Source organism: Ranitomeya imitator, chromosome 2 (genome assembly GCF_032444005.1).
Source record: "Ranitomeya imitator isolate aRanImi1 chromosome 2, aRanImi1.pri, whole genome shotgun sequence".
In the NCBI taxonomy this organism is placed as follows: domain Eukaryota; kingdom Metazoa; phylum Chordata; class Amphibia; order Anura; family Dendrobatidae; genus Ranitomeya; species Ranitomeya imitator.
In genome coordinates, this window is record NC_091283.1 from 547,078,065 (window position 1) to 547,087,305 (window position 9,241).

A 9,241-nucleotide genomic window follows, 5' to 3' on the forward strand; every position below is an offset into this window, starting at 1 on the left:
AGTGATGGCTGACTAGCCTATAGCTATCTTATGAGTATGGCCAGCTTTAGAGCTCACTCCCACATGGGATTAAAAATCGTATTGCGTTCGTACCAATTTAATCCTATGCTTCTGTTCTCAGTGGCATTTTTTTTCCTGCTCCGATCGGATTGCGAGTGCAGCGCGATTGCCCCAGACTCCGGCAATGGAGGAGATGGAGAAATTACTTTCTCCGTCTCTTCCGCAGCTGTGCTCCGATTCATTCATGCGATAGGACCTTATCATAGAGCACTGACACTCGGCTCACGCTCCCAGCCGAGCAGGAGCACAGTGTCATTAACATCTCACATTGGATGTGACACGCTAATGAGACTCCGGCCTTCCTACTACATTCTGCAGCTGCTGCTATACTAATAGTACATGGCATGTATCATTCAAATGAAAACACTAGGTGGCAGTCTACTCCCAGATCTGGGCTTATTCTAGTTCAGGTTTCTATGTAATTAAAGGGATTCCTCAATCAAAATCAGAATTGGTGTAACTTATTGAGTGGTGGGTGTCTTACCGCTGGGAAGCAACTTTTATCCTTGTGAGTAATAGTGCAAAATCTCTATTTATCACTTATGGAGCTGCTGAGCGATGCGCTCCCCTTTTAACAAGGATCACATACAGAATGAATAGAGGGGGCGGTCAAGCATGTGCAGTGTCACTCCATTCTAAAAGGGATAGAAGCTCAGTTACCCTCAGTTACTAAGTTCTCACCCATCCAGTGTATTTACAATCTAATACTAGGTAAGTTACCGTATGTGATGACATTTTTCATCTGTAGTCAGTATGACACGTGTAACGTTAATATTGGCAAAACATATCTTGCTCATACACATTAGGAGTTGTCCAAGTAGGGTCAGCAATCTCAGGCCAGTGATTGGCTGCAGTGGTAAATTGCTTTAGTCATGACATGAATTCTACAATTACGGTATATTAACAAAGATCGGGCAAGACTGGAGCAAGACTTTTCAGCAGTACCATTGCTTTATGCCAGCTCTTTGCCCAGGGGCCACAAGCTGTCAGGGTCCCCCCCTCCAGACATGTGACTACTGGCATTCACTGATATTCGACAGCCATAACACATGTAGGGATTGTCTACCAGGAGACACTGGGCCAACAATGGTGTAAAGATGCTGACGGACACGGAGCTGAGATATATAGAAGGTCTATAAAGGTTCTACCATTCACCTGTTGTATCTGGACTGTGTTCCCTGGCTGGCAGGGGTCCCATTGGCTGCTGCCATAATTAGTTCTTTTCAGTCGTCCTATGGGTGCATGCGTGAACACTGCTCCGTTCACATCTATGGGAGTGGTTGTGGGTATCCACAATGTAGAGGTGGTGACGCATAAGATCATGCCCCATGCCTCCCCAAAAAAAGGGATAAGAGGTTGTATGGACCCAAAAATTATACCGATAAAGAACAAGAACGTTATCAGTCTCCAACAAGTTTTTGTTTTTAAGGATCTGACTTTTGACACTAAATTCTTTTTTAAAAAAACCTATATGATTTTGGTATCCCTGTAGTCATACTAACATGCAGAAACAACTTACTGGGTCATTGTGACACAATGAAATCTGTAAAAAAAAATACATCCTGTGTCACAAAAAGCAAGATTTTTCACTGCTTTGTTGACAAAGATATCAAAGATTTTGGCTTTTATAGGAAGGGAAAAAAAACAAAATCTGAGAAATGCAGGTGGGAAAGGGGTTCATTGCACAAACCCCTTGTACCCCTATTATCTTTTTAAAAAAAATATCTGATATATAACGAAGGTGGTCGTGTAAATTTGATAAATACCCATTCAAACCTGCCAATTTCAGTAGAACCAACAGACCAACTCATGTAAAGGGGGCCCCCAACTCATCCATGATGGCAAATGTCAAGGACAGAAAAGGTTGGACAAGTGGAGAACATCACCATTTTGTTCTCACAGCCACTAGGAGTCAAACACCCATATCCCCATGGAAAACACATGCAGGCTCAGGCAAGTGTCGGAACAAAAGGGAAAACTGTTGTCCAAACAAGTTTTCTACCGCCAGCAATTTTATTGGAGATGCTATACTTTGAACAGATTTTGATAGTTCAAGTACAGGCAAATATGAGAAACTTTGAAGAATATGTTATTTGAGAAATCCATTTTCCACTTAACAGTCACTCCTTCCCTTCATCCTGTCTCCTAAGATCACCACCTAGGAAAAACAACTCAAATCCATCCTGTGAAGAGGGACTGCTTGCTCACTGAGCTATCAGCTTACAGAGCCTATTGAAGTCTATGGAAAGATAAGAGTGAGGAATAGGGAGTAGCAGACTGAGAAAACAAGCAGGGACAGAAAGCGATTGTGTTGCAGTGTCATTTAGCCATTCCTAATGCAGGATTCACAGCCACGCAGCTCAGTACTGCTGTAGAATAATTTTGCCTCTGCCTGTGTGCTACCTAAGGTCTTTAATGAAGGGGAAAGTTCATAGCATCTAGTCTACCATCATCGCAAAATCAATTGCAAATTGGTGTCTGCAGAGGGGGAAGTCATGTAGCAGCTAGACATAGAGTTATAACACATGTGCACACTACTGCTTATACTGAAAAGTTCTATGACCCTATAGGTACCTTCAAGGTGTATGGACAGCTTTTCTTTGTAAGACTATGATGGGTCTTGTACAACCTATTATGCTGAGTACTAGTGATGAGCGAGCGTGCTCAGATATAGCATTATCCTTATTAACTTAAGCTATATCAATACGTGACAGTCATGGCCCAACCAGTGACACTGGTTTAAAATGCCTTAACAGCTTCCCGACCAACCACTGTAGATAAACGTCAACGCTTGCTGGGCTTTGCACAGCGCCGAATTTGTCTACGGGTGGTGGTGTCTCAATATTCAAGACTTCCAGGGTCCTGCAGTGTGGTAGCTCTGACAGGTAGCATCATTGGGAACAGATTGGATCAGGTTCCAATGAGGTTAACTCTTTGCTCTCTTCTATCTGCCTCGATCAATAGCGATCGTGGCATTTAGAAGACAGTGAGTGGGAGAGAGCTCCTTCGCTTGCCTCTTTCCCCCCCCCCCATGATGTGATCACGGTGGAGCTATGGGTAGTCATGGTAGTCACAAAATAAATTTAAAAAAAATGGAAAAATCCTAAACCAATAAATCTGCATATTTATGTAAATATAATAAAAAAAATTACACATATTTGGTATCAACGTGTTCGTATCTACCTGCGCTGACTGAAACAGAATGTTAGAGTTGGAAGGGACCTCCTGGGTCATTCCGTACAACCCCCTGCTCAATGCAGCCTCTGTTTGAAGACTTCCATTGAAGGAGAACTCACCACCTCTGGGGACAGCTTGTCCCACTCATTGATTACACTCACTGTCAAAAAGTTTTTTCTAATATCTAATCGGTATCTTCTCCCTTTATGTTTCATTCTATTGCTTCTTGTGTTTCCCTGTGCAGATGAGAATAATGATGATCGTTCTAGGCTAACACACTTCACACAAAGGTGTTTTTGCTACTTTTTTTAATGTTTTTTAATGCAAATTTTCAGCTGCTTTTTACAGTACCGACAAAGCATATGAGATTTCAGAATTTGTTTTATCAGTAGTTAGTGCTTTGCACAAAAAAACACAGGAATCATGTTGTGCTGCGTTTTTTGTGGGAAAACCTGATTCTAATGAATAGGACTTTTTTTCAACACTAAACTTTATCAGCATGCACAAGACACAAGTCTGGCATGCCAAAACTGCAGCAAAAACGCTCAGAAAACACAGCAAAAAATGCAAGAAAAATCCAGGAAAACATGATTTTATTTCTGCAGCGTCTTTCCTGCCAAGAAATCAGGTTTTGCTGCAAAAAACAAAAAATGCTGAAAAACGCCTATGTGAACTTACCCCTACACTGTGACATCCCATCATATATTTGTAGACCGCCATTAAGTCTCCTCTTAGCCTTCTTTTTTACAAGCTAAACATTCCCAGATCCTTTAACCATTCCTCGTAAGACATACTTTGCAGTCCGCTCACCATCCTCGTATCTCTTCTCTGAACTTGCTCCAGCTTTTCAATGTCTTTTTTAAAATGTGGTGCCCAGAACTGGACACAGTATTTCAGATGAAGCCTGGCCAAGGAGGAGTAGAGGGGGATAATTACTTCACGTGATCTAGACTCTATGCTTCTCTTAATACATCCTAGAACTGTGTTTGCCTCTTTTGCTGCTGCATCACAATGTTGACTCCTGCAGTCTGTGATCTATTAGTATACCAAAGTCTCTCACATGTGCTGTTGTTTAGTTCTATTCCTTCAATTCTGTAGATATAATTTTTGTTTTTCTTGCCCAGTTGTAGAATTTTGCATTTCTCCCTGTTAAATACTATGCTACTAGTCACTGCCCTTTGTTCAAGCTTATCTAGATCCTTCTGACTCCTTTTTCTGTTTTCTCTAGTGTTAAGGTACCGTCACACTCAGCAACTTTGCAACGAGAACGACAATGATCCATGACGTTGCAGCGTCCTGGATAGCGATCTCGTTGTGTTTGACACGCAGCAGCGATCTGGATCCCGCTGTGCCATCGCTGGTCGGAGCTAGAAGTTTATTTCGTCGTCAGGTCGGCGTGTATCGTCATGTTTGACATCAAAAGCAACGATGCCCACAGGGAGGTTAGATGGGAGGCCAGGGAGGCACGACGAGATCCTGAGGATCGCTTTGTCTTTGTGCATGCATTTATTAATTCGTGTGAATATGTCATATTGTGTGTCTATAACCCTCCTCCTGCTAACATATCAATTCTCCGTATGGCAATGGGCTTCTCCTTAAAATATCCAGATGCGAATGTTATTTGTATGGGTGACTTTAACCTCATTATGGATAACTCCATGGACAGATTGAGATTAGATGACACAGCATCCGGGGAGTCCTTACCTCAGCCCCCTACCCAATTGGCACTATTTATGGAAGGCAGCGGTTGGCTAGATCTATGGAGAGTGAGTCACCCGGAGGATAAGGGGTATACTTGCCATTCATCTACTAGGAGAACTCTATCTCGTATAGATTATATATTTGGATCTAGTGGCCTGGCATTATGGGTGGATAGTATTGAGCATGGCAACAGGGGGATTTCGGACCATAGTCCAGTTATTCTAAAACTTAAATATGGGAAATCCAATAATAACAGATCCTGGAAATTGAACCCCTTTTGGATGAAATTAATAGATTCTAGTGATAGGACGATTGATCAGTTAAATTGTTTTGTTCTAACCCATCCGGAACCCCAGAATCTTGGTTTATTTTGGGATACCCTAAAGGCATATTTAAGGGGGTGCCTGTCCTCTACAATCTCTTATATTAAAAGGATAACAACGAGGGAGGATGATGAGATGGAGCAGCGGTTAAAGGACTCGGAGGCCACATATATAGCTAGTCAGACTAGTGGTAATAGGGTTGAGTGGCTCACTTCCCAAAGGTTGTATACCCAGCATGCAGACAATAAGTCGAAACGTAAATTATTTTTTACCCGTCAGTCATACTTTGAGCTGGGGAATCAGGCCAGTACGCTCCTGGCTTTCTTAGTACGCCAACATAACACCTCTAACACAATATTGCAGATTCGTGCACCTGATGGCTCATTGGTGTCCTCCACTGATGAGATATTACAATGTTTTCATGATTATTATAAGTCACTATATAAATCTAGCAGTGGTCTTGACGTCTATGAATGCTTAGATTACTTAGCAGATATAACACTCCCCTCGTTGAGCCCATCCCAACAGGCCTTTATGGATGCTGAGTTTACTCTGGAGGAGGTAGAACAAGCTATAACGGATATGACTGCTGGGAAGGCCCCGGGACCCGATGGGTTTCCCATTGAGTTATATAAGAAATACCGAGAGAAATTGGCACCACTTCTATTGAAGGTACTAAGGGGAATATGGGAGGGGGAGCCTATGCCTGAAACCTTTTATGATGCCAATATTGTTGTGCTCAGGAAAGAGGGGAAGGATCCTCTAGACTGTGGATCGTATCGACCCATATCTCTATTGAACGTAGATTATAAAATTCTTACTAAAATTCTGGCTACTAGGCTGAACACGATCATATTGGATCTTATACACCCAGACCAGACTGGTTTTATGCCAGGGAAAAGTACTTCCATCAATATTAGGCGGGTTCAGTCGGTCATTCAGTATAGCTCTCTAGAACGAGATAATAAGTGGGCACTAGCATCGTTGGACGCGGCTAAGGCTTTTGACTCCCTTGAATGGCCCTTCCTCTTTGCATGTTTGCAGAAGTATGGTTTTGGGAACAAATTTCTGAGAGGGATAGGTACATTATATACGAAACCCAGGGCACGTATGGTTGTGAATAACTCTATTTCTGAGCTTTTTTCTTTACATAGGGGAACTCATCAGGGATGTCCTCTTTCCCCAGCTCTATTTGCCCTGGCGATAGAAGCTTTAGCAATACGGATGAGGTCCTCCATTGATATCAAGGGAATACGTATTGCGGATCGAACAGACATCATTGGTCTTTATGCTGACGATATGGTGATGTTCATGGATCAAACAGAGGACACATTGCCGAAAGTAATAACGATTATAGATAAATTTAGCAGATTCTCCGGTCTTTATATAAACTGGGATAAGTCTGCCCTGATGCCTCTTTCTCATACCCCAATGGCACGCCTTGAAACTCTCTCGCTGTTACCCACCGTCTCCAATTTTAAATATTTAGGAATTCATATGTCTCAAAGTAGTCAATTCGATTTACAATTTAATATTTACCCACTGTTGGATCTGGTTAAATCCAAGTTTGCTGCTTGGGATAAACTTCCACTCTCTGTGGCTGGTCGCATCAATCTGATTAAAATGATACTGCTTCCCAAATTGAGCTACTGCCTTCAACACAGTGCTGTGCCAATACCCAAATCCTTCTTTGCGACCCTAAACTCCCTAATCACATCTTTCATATGGGGGAAGGCTAGGCCCAAACTTAAGTTATCTACTCTGCAGAGACCAAAGCGGGGGGGCGGGGCGGCTTTGCCAGACTTTTACTCATATTATCTTGCCGGGCAGGCTAGGATGATAAATAACTGGATGCCCAATAATTCTAATCCTCTTCCTAATTCAGAGAGCCATCTACTCTATTCTGCCCGAATTGATTGTCCACTGGGGTTTTTGGAGCTGGAGAAGGTTGGTGTTCCTCGCTTGCTGCCTCTGCTCCGGTTGGCACGATCAATATGGGGGCAAATTAAAAAAATCACAAAATTTGTAGATATAGTGGCGGAAATGCCGCTGTGGAATAACAGTTATTTCCCGGGATTGTTAGACCACCCGTCCGCGGATTTTTGGAGATCGCATGGTGTTCTTTCGGTAGGTAATATACATATACAGGGGGTTTTTATGTCCTTTGACCAATTACAAAATACTTATAACATCCCGAGATCCCAATTTTTCCGTTATCTACAGTTAAGGTCAGCCTTTCAATCTCACATGCGGAATGGGGGTGCGGGTCGAGCTATCTCTTCCTTACCTTTAATAGGAATTCTTAATTCACAGGGTCCTCAAGGTCTTATATCCTCTTTATATACATATCTGTTATCCATAGGAGAGGGATCTACTATAGACTTTATTAAAAGGAAATGGGAGGGGCTTCTTCCTGATACACTAGGGGAAGAATGGGAAGATATTTTGGAATCTCCAACTAAAGTCTCCCCATCAATTAATAATAGGATGATTCAATTGTACATCATATACCAATCCTATCTGACCCCGACTCGTCTTTTTAAAATGGGCCGTCTTTACTCGTCAGATTGTCTGAGATGTCATTCTAGCGATGCAGATTTCATTCATATGATTTGGAGGTGCCCTGTTGTTTTTCATTATTGGGGAGAGGTGACGACATTACTGTCATCCTTGTTGTCGATTCCTGTCCCACTTGAGCCTCTGATCTGTTTATTTGGAGTGTGGGATGCTGAAACCTGGGATCATTACACTGGGATTTTTCTGCGAGAGACACTCTTTTTGGCGCGGAAGGTGTTGGCGTTACGATGGATGGGTGGCTCTTGCCCAACTCTTAGAGCTTGGGTGGATTTGGTAAATTCAATTATCCCATATGAACGAACATTATATCAGAATAGAGGATGTCCAAATAAATTTGAGAAAATATGGGGTAGATGGAATTCCTCTCATCACACTTTATAGTCTACACTAATTTAATATCTATGTAAGAAGTAGGGTTCTTGGTTTTGGGGGCATCACTTACAGAGTGAAATTTATGCCGAATTCTCTTTTAAGGTGGCGTACTGTTAGTAGTTAATGTAGTTAAGGTTACATAATAGGAGATTTATAGGATGTTAATGATTGACATACACCATTTGTCTTTTTTTTTTGTAATACTCCTGAAGTGACGATGCATTGTGATTATTTGTAAATGATGGACATGAATGCAAATGTGTGTATTAGTTGATTTATTCTGCAATTAATAAACGAATTAAAAAAAAAAAAAAAAAGCAACGATGCCAGCAACGTTTTACATGGCGCTAACAACCAGCGAGAACGATAAGTGAGTCGCCGTTACATCACTGGATCGCTCCTGCATCGTTCTGAAGTTGCTGTGTTTGACGTCTCTACAGCGACCTAAACAGCGACGCTCCAGCGATCGGCTCGTTGTCTATATCGCTGCAGCGTCGCTGAGTGTGACGGTGCCTTTAGCTATCCTACCCAGCTTTGCATATTTGATTAGTTTCCCTTCAGTTCCCTGATCTAAATCATTTATAAACATGTTGAACAACACTGGGGCCAGGGCAGAGCCTTGTGGTACCCCACTTGAAACAGTCTTCAAATTGGATGTTCAACCATTTATTACCACTCTTTGAGTATGTTTACAGAGCCAGTTATGAATCCACCTAACCATAGTCTTGTCAATCCCATACTTGGTCATTTTTCCAATAAGGATAGTATGAGATACTTTATCAAATGATTTGCTGAAGTCGAGATGTACTATACCTACCGCATTTCCCTGATCCACCCAATCAGAGATTCCATCATAGAAGGAAATTATATTAGTCTGAAATGACTTGTTTGCTACATTATTTCATTCTTATCCAAGTATTTACATACATGCAGTTTAATAATTTGTTCAAAGATCTTTCCTGGTATAGAAGTAAGGCTCACTGGCCTGTAAGGCTCACTGGATTTTTCAGAGATTCTGGCTATTGGTCCTG